Below are 19,979 nucleotides of genomic sequence, written 5' to 3' on the forward strand. Positions count from 1 at the left end.
TATATCTGTTTAATAAATCAACTTTGTTCAAATGCGCCAAAATACATTGCCTTTATTCACTGAGAAATAAATACAAATATTTATTTTCAAAATGGGGTGTACTCAATTATGTTGAGCTCTGTAGATATACATATTGTACTTTTAAACATACAACCAACATTTTTTCATCATGAAGATCATGCAAATTAGAGGAAAAAGAAACTCCTGTTAGTTTTATAATTACTTGATGAAAATTTCATACCACCTTTTATCATTTTAAATGCATTTCTATCCTAAGTTAGTATGACTGAGAAAGGATTTCATAGTTTAGTTAAAAATGTATATTATTCTCTGTAAGAAATAAAGGATAACTATAACAGAATAAGAGAAAACTTTAATGGCGTTGTTTAAAGAAGGCTTGTGATTAAAAAAAAATGGGAATGTACTTTAAAAAAAAACTCTAAAATGATGATTAAAAACCATTACTTTGATTGATTATACCCTCGAAACTCTGAGCTGGAAGCCCCTGCTGGCCCTTTTAAATCCCTCACTCACACTGACCAGCAGTTGAAATATGGCTAATAGTTTCAGATTGTTGTAAAAGAACTGTGTTTAATTTAATTATATGATTTGGATTTTATAAACTGCAGAATTAAAATAATACACAAATTTCAAACATAAGAGGGTTAAAAAACAACACCAATGCATCCATTTACAGAAGAGATTTCATGTAATATAGGCCTACACAAAAGAATATAATAAATGAATCTAAACGTGTTATATTTTGATTGCTAATTCAGATGACTTCATATTTGAAGAGTTCAGATGCAAGTGCTATCTTGAATTTTCTTCTAAAATGAGTTTTTTTTTCCTATGTTCATGTTCCGTTATTTCAGTTTAAAGGCTATGAATAAAATAGATGCTTTGCCATTAAAGTGAAATGAATGAACCAACACAAAGGAGTCTGAGAAAACTGCTCACTTTTGATAAAAATTTTCAAATGGCACTTGAAGGTTTTTGCACCTGAACAGTTCATTTAAGTCCAAATATTACGAAAAAGTATTTAGGGTTACAAAAGAGGCATCTTTTCAAAAGACAGCAGTGAACCAGTTTGATGCAGTTTGATTTTGTACATTATAATGCATCACCTCAGATTTGTGCTGTGGTGGAGGCCTCTACTGGTTAGCAGTAGTAATGCAACTTGTTTACCAATCCCAAACGATGCCGGAGAATGCCAAACCTTTCCTGATGAATGAAACGCCAGAGTTTCACCTTTGTTGTGCTAAACATTAAGCGATAGGATCAATAATTCAATCCACGTTGTCACTTTGTTTCTATCAAAGAAAATCTAAAACAGTCCAGTAAGCTTATTTTAGATCAATGAACCTTATACCTACAAAAGCTAATACACATATGGGTGTCCTGCAAATGTTGACTTTTTGAGATTCAAATAGGCTAACCTAACTTAACCTAGCATACGCCAAGTGCACTTTGACTGTAGCAAATCTATTTTTGTCAGCACATATCATTGATCTATTTAAAAACTATGTAGAGTAAATGTGTCACGTTAGCAAAGCCAAAGAGGCCTCAAAATCAATCCAGTGCATGAACTGAAGAATCATTACATTACCATATAGACAAAACATTAAACATCATAGATCAGTTTTTGTTTTATGCCTGTGTAAAGCCTGATATCAGAACTCTGCCAGCTGTCTATCAGAAATTGTGCAGTTATTCACAAATCAGTGTTGTTTCTTTTTGTCTGTGTTGATTGGTATTGAGGGGTCTGAATATATTCTTACGTAACATCTTTGCACAAACTTTTGCTTACTAGCCTATAGACTGGAGAGAGGTCAGAGTTGCTACTTATACTTTGTCTTGCATCATTGGTATTCCTATGGCTTGAGTGAGCAAAATAAAGCCTTATTAAATGGTTTATATGGATGTCACGGTGGCGCAAGTTGTTTTGTAAGCAAGAAGGTCGCTGGTTCGGCTCGGTCAGTTGGCATTTCTGTGTGGAGTTTGCATATTCTCTCCATGTTCGCGTAGGTTTCCTCTGGATGCTCCGGTTACCAGACATGTCCAAAGACATATGCTATAGGAGATTTGGGTTAGCTAAATTGTCCGTAGTGTATGTGTGTGAATGCAAAAGTGTATGGATGTTCCCTGGAATGGGTTGCAGCTGGGCATCCGCATCGTAAAACATATGCTGCATGAGTTAACAGTTTATTCCACTGTGGCGACCCCAGATTAACAAAGGGACTAATAAAATTTTTTGGGTTTAGGGAAGGAAGAGGGTGGGTCAATCGATTGGTCAGTCAGTCAGTCAAACAGGCAGTCAACAGCGGTCTCTGGTGGGTTTATGCGAGAACAGCAGGCGCGATTGGCACTCGCAAGAGATATGAGAATGAACCTGGGTTGAAATTTCAGATGGCACTTAGGGTGCTTTCACACCTAGACTTTTGTTTTGGAACCTTGCACATTTCCCCAGTTTTTGCTGTTTTATTGGGATATGTGAATCCAGCAATGGCGCTCGGATCTCGGAACATTTCTTTGTGCAAATTGCATTGTTTTGCACGCACACGCATTTTAAAAAAAATCCAATACTAGATTTGGTAAAAACATGAACTCGCTTTCCATATCAACTGAAATATATGTAAATGGCACATAGGGGCCTATGTTTGCTTTACTAATATTATTGAGAAGTTGAACATTACATATTCTATTCTAAAACATAAAATTACTTACAAAAGCTAACACGTATTCTAATATCATTTAAATCCTATAAATAAATAAATAAATAAATAATGAGGGTATTTATTATATAATGAAATGTAATATTTATTGTTTATTAGAAATAAAAAACATAATAATATTAATGATGATGATGATAACAGTAACAATTATAATTACTATTATTATTATTATTATTATTAAGTAGGATATTGTTTATTTATTTATTTATTTATTTTTTAAAAGTCTACTTTTACAATTTGACACATGTAAACCACTTCAGAAAGTTCTAACCAGCAGGCCCATGTCGTATACAGTACAGATATTTAATAAAAACCCACTAATTAAAAGAATTAACGTATATGCTTTTTGTTTTCACAAGCTTTTGGAGACGTAACATAAATTCCGCTTTTAAATAATTGGTCACCCTTAGCTTTCGTCATAAGGCTGTGTTCAAAATGACATCAATATTTTCAAAGTGCACTGCGAAGGAGCACAATTGTAAACATGAAGATCGCTAAAACTAAACTGTAAAAATAGTTCGAAAGCAAATTAGACCTAAGAGAGATGAGCTAAATGCTTTTTTATTTTTAATAATTCCAACTTTGAATGTTAAAATATTCTAGATGAATAGGGCATAGGGGGATAAGCGAGAATAGAACACAGCCAGGAACTATGCTTCTAACTTAAGCTCCAGAGCTGTAGTTGCGAGTGCTCAAGTTTGCGACGCAGTTTGCGAATGTTCGTTGGAGCGACGGATTTGGGAAACAGTAAATCAACAAACTATGTTTGTAACGACGGAACTTGCAACATTAGTTCGCTAACGATTGTTTTGGGAAACACACCCCTGATCGTATGTAGTGAGAAAGCAATACGATCCAAACCAGACTATATTACAGTGTATTATGGATTTGTAATAGGCAAATGTACGGCTATATGAAGAGAGAACTATGAGTAGGGCGGGATGTCATTCCTACCAATGTGCGTCTCATTTCAAATACAAAAGTGAAAGCATGTTAACTATTAACAAGAGTTGTTTATCGGTAAGTAAAATTAATTAAACTGCAGTCTTGGTTTATCTGTTATTTCTCTCTATAAAGTGTTGCCTATATTGTATAATTCTAGTCAACGACTATGCATGAAAAAGTCTTAACATTACCTCTGATTTAAATCTGGTGACGATGTCTGTGGGTGTCACTATTTAAAATTAAAGCACAGATATTCACTTATAATGTCTTATCTTATCGTCATAAATTAAAATAAAAACGAATTAGAGCTGAGCGAGACTCTGCAAAATAAACCGAGAAACTCTGACCAATGTGGGGGGAGTTTACTCGCACCCGACTTGTTTTAGCTCATTTAGTCCAATTAGAAACTTTGCCGTGTAAAAGTGAACCGCACCAAGAACAAAGAGCAACATTGTAACAATTCCTGTTGCAGAACAAGATAATCAATCCACAGGTGTGAAAGCACCTTTAGAGAATTTTTGATTTTATTGTATTTATTTATTTGTTTTTGCATCTGAGCTTTTCAAATTTGCTTTGGGTTCTTTCAAGACATTTACAGTCTTACAGTTGTTCAATTTTTTGTTTTGTTTTAGGAAAGTTATTGTCTGTGGTAAACATAACTTGACAATACATGTTTGCTCCACATGTATATTAGACACAAATTTGATAAAATGGCCGAAAATTCATACCTTAAGATCAATTTAACTTTTGTTGTGGGTCATGACCCAAATTTGAGCAAAAAGAACATGAAAACACTACAAATGGTGTACATGGTACATTCATTTATTCATTTTCTTGTCGGCTTAGTCCCTTTATTTATCCGAGGTCGCCACAGCAAAATGAACCGCCAACTTATCCAGCAAGTTTTTACGCAGCGTCTCCCATCTCTGGGAAACATCCACACATACACACACATTTCACACACACACTCATACACTATGGACAATTTAGCCTACCCAATTCACCTGTACCGCATGTCTTTGGACTGTGGGGGAAACCAGAGCACCCGGAGGAAACCCACGCGAAGGCAGGGAGAACATGCAAACTCCACACAGAAACATCAACTGAGCCGAGGTTTGAACTAGTGACCCTGTGACCTTCTTGCTGTGAGGCGACAGCACTACCTACTGCGCCACTGCCTCGCCCTGCATGGTACATAATAAAGTTATATATGTTCACGTTATTTCCCAGTGATGGGTTGCAGCTGGAAGGGCATTTGCTGTGTAAAACAAGCTTGATAACTTGGTGGTTCATTCCGCTGTGGAATAAAGAGACTACGCCAAAAGAAAATGAAGGAATGTTCACGTTAGGCCAGAGCAGGACTGATTCACCTCATTCAGACAGGTGAAAAAGCCTGCATATTGGTTTTAATGATCAAAAATATATTTTGTAAGAAAGATGCATGACTGAAAAATTAAGATCCACATTTTGTCAAAAAACAGATAAGCAGTGCTGGTATTTTCACATAGTGATCTGTTCTTTGGTGGCTTAGCTCATTCTCATGCTCCAGTCTCCACTGGTCTTTCCCAGTATGCGTTAACTTACGTAACCATTGTCTGCTTGCATTGAATCCATGCAGCTCGTCTTCCCTTAATCTCTTCTGCTTGATTATTCTCTCTCTCTTCCTAAGCTCCTCCCTGACACACTCAAGCTGGGGACACAGACGAGGTTTCTCTCTCTTTTACACACAAACACACACACAGAGACTCACTCCAGCAACCGCCGGGGTCCAGTTCTGAGCAGATCGGGAAGACTGAGGAAACCCGTCTGTCCCTCAGGGGAACGAAGAGGATTTGACATAAGAGTATCACACCATGCTATGTCACACACACACATACACACAATTGTAGAGCTATCTTTATGGGGACTTGCCATAGATGTAAAGATATATCATACAAACAGTATATCCTATCCCCATACCCCAAAACTCTCATATGTGGACATAACAAAATCTAAATCAAGTCATTTTAGCATATCAAAGTTAAATTTATGCACATTATATATATTATATATATATATATATATAGTGAAAATGCCATTACTAGAGTGAGAGTGACTAGTATTGTTGGTAATCTACTAGCCACAGTGGCTGGTGATCAAAAAAGTTAATGTCAGGCCCTGATGATTATTTTTATTATTATTAATATTATTATTATTATTATTACAGTAAAAAATTCAATAAATATGACTCGGTGCAACAGAGACAAGAACTGTGACACCGCAACTCTGAACATACAGGTTTGGTTTTCAGCAGCGGTGTAAAAGCAGCCTCCACTCTTTCAAACAAAACATTGACTCACTAGCTTTTCTTAATGGTATTCCAATAGTAGAATATAGCCTAACGTGGGTATATAAAAATTATGGTATGGTATGGTGTGTTATGTTGTGTGCGTTCTGGCCAAAACTGAAGCCTGGTTTATACTTCTGCGTCAAGTGACCGGCGTAACCCACGCCGCATGCAACGCACGTAGCTGTGCATTTACACTTCTGCGCGCTGTCTCTTTTGGTCTGCATTAACACTTCCAAAAGGCTAGTTGGCAGTGAGGTGTGAATGAGGCAGGAACCGGCGGACATGCAACAACTTTAACTATGAGGTAAACACAAAACAAAACTTTCCATCCGGAGCTCCTTCACGGGACTCCACACTTGTAAACAATCGCTCCATCAGGCTGTCGACATTCAGGCGGCTCTCGGTCCCGCCCAGATTCGTCAGCGCTACCAAGCCAACCAATCACAGAGCTTGCGCTATGTGTCGTTGCAACGTGTAGTTACATGTTTTGAGAGGTGCACGTAAGCGACACCGATGGCCACGGCGAAGGGCTATGCGTCAGCGCCGTAGCATACGCCGGCGTTTGATGCAGAAGTATAAAGCCTGGTTTATACTTCTGCATCAAGTGACTGGTGTAACCCACAGCACATGCAACGCCCGTAGCTGTGCATTTATACTTCCGCGCGCTGTCTCTGTTGGTCTGCATTAACACTTCCGAAACGCTAGTGGGCAGTGAGGTTCAAAATCGCTCATTTTGAGGCAGGAACCAGGAGACATGCAAGAACTTTAGCATACGCCGGCGTTTGACGCAGAAGTATAAATCAGGCTTAACTCTTATTATTATTAATCAATCTTTGTATATACTATTCCATATATTTATGATGTATTGTTTTTTTAACAAATTTAAAATGTTTGCCAATGTAAACATAAATATGTTGCATTTAGGCATGTTTATTTACTTATTTATGAACTATTTATGGACATAAAGTAAAAAAAATATATATCCTGGATTTGAAAAATATTGTGCTCCTGGCCTTCACTGAGCTCAAGTGATAGTTTTGTATAAAAATTGTGAATAAACTTGACTGTTGATGTCTTAAATAATAGTCTCAAATAACCAACATTTCTCAAAATGGAAATTTCTCCTTTTGCAACAAAGCTCTTCATATAGTGTTTATTAAACTGCTTTTCAAATTTGATGGAAGAATCACTTAATACGTCTAGATTCTTCGGCACAGGTTTACAGTAGGGAGTCAGGGCCTACTTACACTATGCTATCTGAACCGTGCCAAGGCCCATTTCCCGAATCATTTGAGAAGTGTGAGAGCTCTGAATTGGGGGTGGTTCACTTGGGCTTTGACGGGTTACGCTTGTGTGTGAGTGCAAAACGCACCCAAGCCCGAAACTGAAAGCAAGACTTGAGTTTTAAGTGACTGTTTCATATGGATTTATTAATCATTCTTACCGTTCAATGAACGCAAACTGTCGTAGTTTATTAAAGACACAAAATACTCACTGCACTACAGCTTAGCCTTCAGCAAACCTCCTAACTTCTGCAGCACGAGGACTTTATGATTGTTTATGAGCATCAAAAGTGGCGGATCTGTTTGGCGAAATATTTGACTGTGTGTCACCGCATCCCAAACGAATAAAACAATATAACTAGAGAAATCATCACTGTGCTGAGCAAGAGCGCTTACTGAACAGTGCATCATCGATGATGTAAAGCATGCGCAGGCCCGAATGTAATGTGAGCGCGGGCCGTCGGGGAAGAGAGGAGGGACAAGCATGCTTTGGCCCGGTTCAAGGCAACTGTACATAGTGTGAGTACGCCCTCAGATCTCCTAAACCAAACTGTTCAGGTTCAGCAGGACCTGCAAACTATTCTTATTAAAATGTAAAACTTTTGCAGACTAACTGAAAAAACAATATGTCTGAAAAATTGTTGTAGGTGTTGAATTTACACAAACAAATAATAAAAAAAAAACTTTATTTGTTTGTTTAAATTCAGCCCAGATAAATTGTTTACAACGACTTAACGTAAAAAAAATGGTTAATCCAAGGAATCATCTCTGAACCATTTTGTTTTCAATGTACCCAGACTTTAACTTCCTTTAAACAGCTTAGAAGAAAGTCTAAAGAGTTTACATCTAAGAGTCTGGGCAAACAATTTAAGTATCATCTGCATAAAAACGATACCCAATTTGGTAACTTTATAATAACTACACACTATGAATTATCTATTAAGCATTAGGAAATAGATAATTCATTATTTGTTAAGCAGTAACTCTACATAATAGATGCTGAGCAGTTTATAACTGCAAATACGGATATATAATACTGCAGCACACGTAAAATGTGCTTAATAATTGCTCTTTCATACTTAGTTACTGATTGTTTTTTTTTCATGACTTAATTATTATTGCAATATCTACAAGCCATTTGTATTGAGGGGAAGTAACAAACTATTAAAATTAACATTCATATGTTTGATTATTCAGGCATATACTAATAGTTCATTTCTATGTTAATAAATGCTTTATTAAGTCAATTTCATCCAGTTTTGTTACCAAAAGTGAGAACTATTTATACTTCATAAATCCTTGATGAATGACAGTTAAGAGCTTAATATCAAATGAACAATTAAAATTACTGTAAAGTTTAAACATTGCCAAATAACAGAAGTGTCAAAATATGGCATAAAATTTAATAAAACAACAACAATATAATAATTGAACAATAAATTATGATACACAATTTTAACGTTATTGGCGATGTTTAAACTGCACAGTCATTTTATTTTAGTTAAGTGTATTTTTAGATTATATATATTATATTTAGATTTTTCATTTGAGACTGATTCATTTGTGTATCTTCAAATAAATAGAAATAAATAGAAATAGAAACCAACTACTCTCAAATAACTTGTTTGTAAATAATGAATAGAGCATTTGTATCTGCAGTTATAAACGCCTTATAAAGTCTATTAATGTAGATTTAATGCTTTACAAATAATCAATGAAGTATTTGCTAATGCCTAATAAGTTATTCTTAGTGTGTAATTATAGGAAATGTTACTAAAAATTCCATACTTCTGAAAAATTGCCACAAAGGGTAAAATATACAGGAAAAATAATATACGGGCAAGAATAGATCCTTGCAGGACGCTTGGGAAAATTTCAAATCATTGTACTTTATCTTTTTTGTGACTCTCTCATAGACTAAATTGTGCACATTTCCAAACTTTATACCAAAATAGGATAATCATTGTGAAAATATTTGTCAATAGTAATTACTTCCTCTACAATATTATCCATTAAAATAAAAATAAAAAACAATCAAAACAAACTACAAACATATACGTATATATGGAGTATTTTGTAATATGTATTTCGTTTTTTGTACATGAAAAAATATGTTTTTTCTTTTTTTTTTCTTCTTTTTTTTTTGCACAGCCTTCGCTCCACACCATTTCAACTGGTTTATTGCAACACTTTTTTTTTGTTTTGTTTTTGTGCTGGTATGCTAGGAATCATTATCTTGTTGCATGACCTATTTTGCTCTAAGATTTAGCTGTCAGGTGGGCATTGTGTTTGAGGACAGCCCCTTCCTGGTTAAACCTGACTTTGCACCGTGGACAAAGCAAGGTTCATAAACACTTGGATGAGTGCGTGTGGTGAAAAAGAATCTGACTGACTATAACCCAAAGAAAAATAAAAAAATAAAATAAAACACATATGGGGTGAATTAGACTGCAAACCAGGCCTTCTCATTGAACATTAGTAGCTATGTTTCCATGCACTTATTTTCATGCGCATTTTGCATATGTGCATAAAAAAACAGTTGATGGAAACGTCATGATGCGCATAAATTTTGAAAATGCGCATAAAAAACGTATGCAAACATATGTGATATTGCATTTATCAACAGCTAGACAGCATAGAGAGTCTTCGAAAAAAAAATTCTGCCATCATTTACTCATCCTCCTGTTCCAAACCTATTTGAGTTTTATTCTTTTTCTACGTCTTCAGTTAAACACAAAACAAGATATTCTGAATAAAAGTGGGGGGGGTCATTGACTTCCATAGTACTTTTGTGCCAATTACAGATGTCAGTGGCTGTTTTTTTTTTTTTTTTTTTTTTTTTCAACTTTCTTTAGAATATGTCATTTTGTGTTCAAAAGAAGAAAAAAGCTCATAAAAGCTTAGAATCAGTAGAGTGTGAATATTGCTCGGGTGACTTCATTCCATAACATTCCACATTACTACAGGACAGCTCTTCTCCAGCAGGGCCTGCCATTAAACTTTACAGACAGTAAATCATTATCTCCAGTCACGTACTGTAGGGTCACGCATGATGCTCAGGATTGGCATGTGACTAATTGATGCTTGTAATCAGTTGTGCCATAAAACAATAACTCCAACATGCTGCAGACATCTGGATCATCACATGAACACATTCTCCAGAGAGCTCTTGCTGAGTCACATTATTGCTACATCCACAGTTTTTGGTATGAGAATACTGTGTTAAATCAATTATGCATTATAGCATAATACGGTTGTGCTAAAAATAATCCATATACAGTACATGGTGAAAACTTGCTCTATTTTATCTGTCATAAAAGTAATGTTACACTTGGTGTTTTAATATGACATTATCACAAGCATATATCTGTAATATTACTGCAGAAAGACTCGCTTAAAGTTCATTTCTGGTCTTCTAGATGGAACTTGTTAAAGAGATTGTCAACGCAAATTTACTCAAAAATGAAAATTTACTCACACATCCAAGTAAAACCTTTATGGGTTTCTTTCTTTTATTCATTCATTTTCTTGTCGGCTTAGTCCCTTTATTAATCCGGGGTCGCCACAGTGGAATGAACCGCCAACTTATCCAGCAAGTTTTTACACAGCAGATGCCCTTCCAGCTGCAACCCATCTCTGGGAAACAAACACACACTCATACACTAAGGACAATTTAGCCTGCCCAATTCACCTGTACTGCATGTCTTTGGACTGTGGGGAAAACCGGAGCACCCAGAGGAAATCCACGCGAAGGCAGGAAGAACATGCAAACTCCACACAGAAACACCAACTGAGCCGAGGTTCGACCCAGCGACCCAGTGACCTTCTTGCTGTGAGGCGCCAGCACTACCTAACTGCGCCAATGCCTCACCCCTCTTTTATTCAATGCAGACATTATTTTGGAAAAGGCTGAAAAACTTGATTGGCTTCCATAGATAAAAAGATACTATAAAAGTCAATGGTTACAGGTTTACAGCATTCTTTAAAATATTTTCTAAGGAGAAGAATAATGACAAGAATAATGACACCTTATGTATTTAATGTTTTTTTTTAACAGAGTCCTTTTTTTAATTATGCATTATAATACATTTAAATTTTAAAAATAAGTATTTTTCTTTTTTCTTTTATTTCTTATTTCATATCTTAAAACACTTTTTTCATAACTTGAAATTTTGATAATTCCCCATTTAAAGGCATACTTCTAAATAAACGCTTTGTGGTAAAATAGCATGGTAAGCACTTTGACAAAATTGTGGGAAATGTTTTTGTTGGATCAAAAAGTGTGGTTATGAGCACCATCTGACAAGCTAATGCAGCACAGATTAGGGCTTTAAATGTCACTAAAATGAAGTATTTAAACCTCACAATTTAATGGGAATTGAGGAGCTCAACAAAAGCTCAAAAAGAACCACTCCTTTTCACTAGGCTGGCAAGGGCCTGCCTATTAAAGCATATCACCACAGTGACAGCTTTTGTACCTTTATTTCTGAGAGTGTATACCTGATTTATGTTTGTGTCATAGGTTCAGTGTTTCCCACAGTTTAATTGAGCTTTCAGAAATGTGTATACCTGCAAATCTTCCTTTTTAAACACTGGATAGAATTCTTTACACAGTTTTGTCTCATTTTTCTAAATTTTTAAATGCTTTTTTACGTGCTTGATGATGAAAAAATACCATCACATTTGCACACATACAAGCATGTTCAGCCCAACACACATCACTGCTTTTTTATGTTTAATAAGCTTTCTGATTAATTATTACAGAAAGTGAACAACACGTGAAAAAATGCTTAAAGCAGTTAAATACACTATAACTGATGGCATCTCTGAAGTTTTTATTTGTCTTGAAACCTTCTTCTATCAGTTATTTTTACAATTTATGATGGCATATTGACCGCAGCCATTTGAATCTTTTTGGCATGAGACTTCCGGTCTCATTCACTTCCGTTCATTTTTAGACATTAAAAACTGCTCGTTTCCCTGTTTGATGTTGCAAACCGATATTTCCTTGTTATATTATCTATACTTGGTCTGTATAGTCATGCAAACATTTGTTTATAGAGCAAGTAGTTTGACCGTTTTTTGCTGTTTATTTATACTTCCATAGAACCTACATATCAATATTCTTAACCACACCCATCTTACCGTTAGTTTGCTATGGGGGAATAATGTGCAAAGAAAGCCCTGTTCCAATTAAATATTCTTTTCAGCTAAAGATCTCAGCAATTTCCAGTTTACCCGTATGAGGACCTATGTCTAACTTTTAAAAAAGGTTGATTCATCATGACCTTTTTTGTACCTTAATTTAAGTGTATAATTAAGACATCACATCCTGTTTTTTGGTTCATTTAGATGTCTTTGTTTAGTGTTGAAATTATATTTTAATTAAACTGCATTAAAGTCTATTTGGAGCTGGACCAAGACCTGTCTTCTCAGATGTTTCAGTAACTAGTATGGTCAAAAAGTTCACTAATAAAAAGCATTAAAATATTCACACCAAAGTTTGTTTTAACCCAACCATACCTGCCAAGTGTAAACACACCCTATAAGACCAGTTTCAAAGGACACAATGAAATAAAAGATAGTCATAATGTGCTGCTGATAAACACAAGTTTAATTCTAAAGATAGTTCAATGCTTACGCAGAAGTACTGTACTTGCACTTCAAGAGAAGCCATTTGCTCTTTGTTCGGGGTCATCTGATATTAGAAAGAGCTGTGAGTAATGAATGTGAGTAGTGCATTGCGTCACAAGATAATACCTGGGTCAGGTAAACTGAGATAGTGATGTGAGAGAAATAATCTTAATGACATATCTAGTATAGACTCCTTGGATATATGTGGTAAAAGATATGTGAGTTTATTTAAGAGATACAGTAATCTACCTGTGTGATACTGATACAAAGTGTCATGATGTCTTTTTTGTGCCATTGTTCTGGAACAAAAAGACTATTAAAGGATGGTACAAATAAAGTTTTTATAACGTACAATTTAAGCACAGATTTAAGACAATTTTTTTATTATTAGCAGCAGAACAGCAATTAGCAATACTTAAAATGGCAGATGGTTAAGATTAATACAAAGCTGTAATATACATTTGCATTTTTCCCAATGAAAACTTAGGAGAAAAAGAGTGTTATGAAACAATTGTTTCTGTAACAATCTGAAATATAGGCTATATTGTGGATTTTTAATTGGCCACGTTTCAGGTTATTGGATGTCAGACAATAAATGAAATGTCAGAGATTAAGAACAACACTGAACTCGTCTACTAAGACCGTTCTGTTTAATACAATTGGGGTGGGTGTTTCAAGGGAACCGGTGAAGAGTATGAGTTAATTATTTCAGATGAACCCATGTCTAATGGTATTATAAATTTGTGTCTGGCACCCTCTGGTGGTGAAAAGGCTAAATTGTTCAGAGAAGAAACTCAGAAAACCAAAGCAGCAGAGCTGATAAAGATAACCAGAAAAAAATAGCATGTTGGATGGATTTTTTTTTCAAACGATTATATGCAAGTTAAATGTTAAGTTAAAAACGTTAAAATGGCAGACAAAAGTAACAAGAAAAGATAAGTACATCCAGTTGATAACCTCGTGCCAGCTTTATGACATTTCACATTAGTAATTTCGAACCAACAGAAGGCGCTGTCGGCCGGTAAACCGCTGGAGAAGTCACTCGCGCTGATCCACCAAAAAAAATTATATATATATATATATATATATATATATATATATATATATATATATATATATATATATATATATAATTTATTTTTTTTACATTCAAAAGTTGTCTTTTTCGTCATTTTCTGTTAGCATTTGTTGGTGGAACATTAGCATATATTTATATGAGCTGAAACGAATTGCCATCTGACCTAGTTAGCTGTTGGAAAGTGAGTATTTCCCTTAAGGAAGTTATACAGCATAAATGCGTTAATTTCACGTAGAAATTTGAGCAAACACGGGCTATATTTAACATTACACTACACATTTACTTCTTCGAACTGCCATTAATTCCTATTCCACCAAACATTTCTGGAAAACAAGCTCCTTTACTAACAATGAAAATTTTTGCTGGTCAACCAGCCTTTCAGAGGGCTCTCTGCCTTTAGGCTGGTTTTGGTTAGGATGGGTCCTAACTGTTCAGACAGGCTTTGAAACCTGCGGTAATGACCAGGTTGACCAGCCTGGAAATGGTTAAAACCTTGACTTTTTACAGCAGGGCCGTGAATGAAAATAAACGGTTGTTCTAAATAATTTCTGCAAAGGGGCTAAAGTCTGGAAAGAATACATCTGCGGCTACTGGGCATGTGCACACAAATATACAGTGCCGTAAATTTTGTCACATGGTACAACAAGCCTTAAGCCTACTGTTTTTACATAATGGTGAAGGGTAGGTTTAGGGTTGGGGTAGGGTAAGGCAGGTGTAAACGTTAATAAGACACAAATTAAATAATCATATAAACTTCAGATCGCAGTTAAACCATTCTTAATTTACACTTCTAGTACTAGTAGAGGCTACAATGCCATCATTGTTTAATTGGGAAGTTTTACTTGTGATGTTTTTTTTTTTTGTTTTTTTTTTAATTAGAAAGAAATAAAAATAAGCTTAATAAGTTCTTGCAGCAATACTTTTTCGCCCTGCTGTTTTCAGCTGTGGCAGCAGGTAAATTAATATGCGGTATAAAAGCTACAGAAAGCTAAACATTTCACTGTCACATGTCACACCTTGAAGCAGTACTGTATGTTCGTGTGCAGCCACACAGCAAAAATGTCACTGGTTTGAGTCCCAGTTGGCGTTCCTGTGTGGAGTTCACATGCACCCCCCTTCCTCTCCACACCCCCCGCATTTGTGTGGGTTTCCACCGGGTGCTCAGGTTTTCCCCACAGTAGATATGCGCTATAGGTGAATTGAATAAACTAAATTGGCCTTAGTGTATGTGTGTGAATGAGAGTGTATGATCGTTTCCTAGTACTGGGTTGCAGCTGGCATCCGCTGCATAAAATATATGCTGGAATAGTTGGCGCCGGTTTAGTTTGCTGTGGTGACCCCTAATTTGTCTGCTTTACTACAAATTAGCTGTGATCAGAGTGGCATCACTGAGAAGTCACTGTAGCCATGACTGGTGTTCCTACTCACCATTCAAAAAGTATTTAACACGTTTTGATGACAAATGCTACTTATCAAGTTCTGCCTCCAGTGTGGAGTGATGTAATATGAGGCTGTAATATTGCCAATGCAACCCAATCCCTAACCCCAACAATTCAAATACCCTGTTGCGAGCATAATCTGACAGGTATGACAAAATGACAGGACACCTGAATGATTTCAGTAGAATGAATATAGCAAAAACTGATATGTTGATAACAAACATCCACACTGCTGAGAGAAATATTTAGATATTTAAATATGTGCTGCACACTTTATTCTAAATTACAAAAAGCATCTGATCTTAGGGATGTGGATATATTTGCACAAACTCTACAGTTTACTGGAATTATGTTGACAAATGAAGTAATTAAAACCACTTTGTTCTGATAGTTTAAATATAATGTGTATTTAAGAATACAGACTCTAGATCTGTCGATGTGAGACTACAGTTTGCTTTAATTCTTTCATTGCATGGCTTTTTATGTGTCTTAAATAGGAAGAATGTCACTTGATTTTTTTGTCTTGATAAATGAAAATCAGTCTATAGACTTTGACAGACAGGCAAACTCGTTTTTCAAGGTTCGTTACAAGCTGTTCACACGTTTGCAATACTAAAAAGAAAAGTGTTTCAAATATGTAAATTCTTTCATACAGCCTTTTAAAATATGATAATTAGCTCACACCTGTCTTGTGAACCGTTTATAAAGCCAACACACTCTGATAGCAGTGTTTTTAGTTTTGGCTCATTACAGTTGCAAACAAAATGACATTAAGCATCGGGTAAAATTTAAATTCGTTTTTGAATATTTCCCAAGTACTAAGAAAAAAGAAATTTGCTTTAAAACATCTCTCGTGTTAAAGCACATTTCTTTCTTTTTTGCCAAGATTACAGTACATAACATTTTACTCTTATTGTTGCAAGATACAAGTATTCAGCTTTAAGTGAAAATTAAAGGCTTTGCACTCTACATTAACAATCTAGGTGCAACGTCTAAAGCGCATGGCACAAAAGCATTAAGGGCATGTCCGAATCCACTTTTGATATTTCAAGGACGGAAACATATGTTTTGCGCCGTGGCGCATGGTCTAACAGGGTTGTGTTTATTCTCTTAAAAAGTTATGGGTGTGTTTTGAGAATAAACCAATCAGAGTCTCATCTCCCATTCCCTTTAAGAGTCAGTTGTGCCATGGTGCATTTGCTATTTACATGGAAAAGGTGTTTGCCGCGACGTGTTGCTATTTTTCAGACCAGCACAACAGTAATTTTCATGATTTTTCCCCACGTTGTTTAAATAGTAAATCTATTAGCGCTATACTTTGTGGACTCATGGGTGTATCGGCCTAGAAACGAGGTGTGTTAAGGCACATTGTTGGAGCGTCGCCATTTTGAGGACCTAAAATAGACTGCGCAATAGACCAGGGGTCTGTTTCCCGAAAAAATGAAGTTACTCACGGGTGATCTATTATAGTACAATGCATCATTTGGGAAATGAACGATGTAGTGACAAGTGTTTGCCAAAACCCATACTTTCTCTGTCGCAGATCCATCATTGAACCACGTTAGTTATAACATAAAAGGCCCTTAATGCTGTTCTAAACGGGGTGGAGTAACAGCTTTCTTAAGAGAAGAACACCATAATTTATTTGTGCAAATGATATTGTTTTACACGCACATTAAAAAAATTCAATATTAGTTTTGGTAAAACACGCACTCATTTTCCATATTAACTGAACTATATGGAAATGGCACATTTGGACCTATGTTTCTTTTACAAATATTATTAAGAATTTTATGAATTCTATTCTAAAACACAAAATCACTTAAAAAAGCTAACACGTATTCTAATCATATATATAAATCATATAAATAAATAAATAAATAATGAGGCTATTTATTAAGAAATAAAATGTAATATTTATTAGGAAATGAAAAAAATCCTACTTTAATAATAATATTAATAATAATGATAATGATGATGACGATTATTATTATTATTATTATTATTAGTAGTAGTAGTAGTAGTAGTAGTATTAAAGTAGAATATATTTTTTTCAATATCTTTTTCAAATTTTTTTTTTAAGTCAACTTTTACTATTTGATACATGTAAACCAATGCAGAAATGTGCTAACCAACAGGCCCATGTCATAACAGTAGGCTACAAATGGTAAAACATTAAGCTACTAAAAATGAAAAGCATTAACGTATGCTGTTTTTTTGTTTTCACAAGCTTTTATTCTGCTTTTAAATAATTCTGCTTTTAAATAATAGGTAACCTATAGCTTTTGCCTAGAGCCACGACTGTATTCCAAATGGCATCTATGTTTTTAAAGTACACTCGGAAGGGAGCACAACTGTAAGCATGAAGATCGCTAAAACTGAACTTTAAAAATTCTTTAAAGCAAATTACACCTAAGAGAGATGACCTTGATGCTTTAAAAAATCATTCCAGGTTTAAATGTTAGACTGTTCTAAACACATAGGGCATGATGGGTATAAGTGGGAACAGAACACAGCCAGGAACTATGTTTCTAACTACTGCTCCAGAGGGGTAGTTGCAAGCACAGAAGTTTACGACGCAGTTAGCGAATGTTCATTGCAACGATGGATTTGGGAAACACCAAATCAACAAACTATGTTGGTAACGACACAACTTGCGACTCTAGCTGGCTAACGATGGTTTTCGGACACGCTTCCCAGCTGAAAGCCTCGCTTACACATTGCTTACACACAGGATGTACAGCAATATACAAACATCTTTACAACTGAAATAGAATTTAAGGAATAAAATATTACAAAAAATATATATTATTTTATACATTAATATAAAAAACACTGCCTCCATGGGTTCATCATCTCGGTGAGCTTTTTCAGTTTATTAATGACAATTTGCATTTGTATAATGCTATTATTAATGTGGCGCAAAACAGCAAAATTAGGGTTGCGTTGGTCTGAAAATAGCAACAAATTGTGCCAAACACGTCTTGCGCCTCATTGCACAATAGGACCCTTAATGTCATTAGATTTAGGAAAGTCACTGGATATCGATGGTTTGTTCTGTTGCCAAATGAAAATTCCAGACAAACTAAAAGAAATAATACTTTATTTTATAGAAATATACAATGCTTTTCACTGACAGATGGAATTGAAGTGGACATTCATGCTTTTTCAGGAATCATGTTTAAGTTTAGTATGAAACAAATCCAACAAACTTGCATCAAACTAATTCAAATGAAATCACCAACTTGCAAAATCCTCATTATGCTCAAGATGTTCCCTCAAAATAATGTTAGATGTGTGTACTTATTTACAATGAGCTGAAACATCTCAATTCTTATTTTTTTTGGGAGACAACTTAATTATTTTATGTTCAATCCACTTAAATTTGTAAAAACGAATTAGCTATTTTCTTTCCAGTACTGGGTTGTGGCTTGAAGGGCATCCACTGCGGAAAACATATGCCCGAATAGTTGGCGGTTGATTCCACTGTGGTGACCCCTGATAAATAAGGGACTAAGCTGAAGGAAAATGAATGAATGAATGAATAAATAAGCTAACTTAATTCCTTTATGTTGTCCCAACACAAATCGATTCCATTCAATTTGAACCCAGCATTTTTTACAGTGTTGTAGATTGAGAGGCTGATTTTGTTTTTGTGATATTTACCAGCTCATGAAAAATGTTTTGTTCCTGCATTGTAAATCAGTATTTCATTAAATATCACATCAGTCATGTGCTAAACAACTACCTATTTAAAATGAGCTGAACCAACACAATTCCTATGTTTTTAGGGGATAACTTCATTGTTTTATGTTCAATCCACTGAAATTTGTAAAAAGGAGTAAGTTAACTTAATCGATTTGTGTTAGGACAACATGAAGGAATTATGTGGAACCCAACATTGCACAGAAATCCTAACATTTTATTATTAGAAAAAAAAGTCACACCGCTCTTAAGAATGTTGCTTAAGTTTATTCTGACATGCCAAGAGATTTTTTTTTTTTCATAATAATGTCATATTTTTCACAAAGGAACAAAGTGAAGGGTTCAGAAAATGTAAAGACTAGAGTGAAAACAGGTGTGGACACAATTCTAATTGAATTATGCATGTGGGAGTTAAACAGTGTATAATTATGATGAGTACAACTTACAAAAGACAATTCAGTGCCAGCAATACTTAAAACAATCACCATCATTCATCATTCAAACACCATTTTACTCAACATGGCCTTCTGCCAAAAGTATAACAATAATGCAGATCAACATTATCAAACCTTTTCAACCAACATCGCATTGCACTTACCTCCATATAAATATATATATTTTTTTAAAACGTGTGACAGAAAGTATTGAACAGCATAACATCTCTAAAAGTACTGTACTGTACTGTAAATACCACATGAGCAAATGTTCTCATTTGACAATTGAGTAGCCCTCACTGGTTTGATCCTGAGATCACTGTCATTAAGGCAGCATTCAATTCATTTAGACGACAGCAGATGTGTACATGGCTAACAGCAGCTAACAAACAAAGGT

Source organism: Danio rerio, chromosome 2 (genome assembly GCF_052040795.2).
Source record: "Danio rerio strain M-AB ecotype USA chromosome 2, GRCz13ab, whole genome shotgun sequence".
NCBI lineage: Eukaryota > Metazoa > Chordata > Actinopteri > Cypriniformes > Danionidae > Danio > Danio rerio.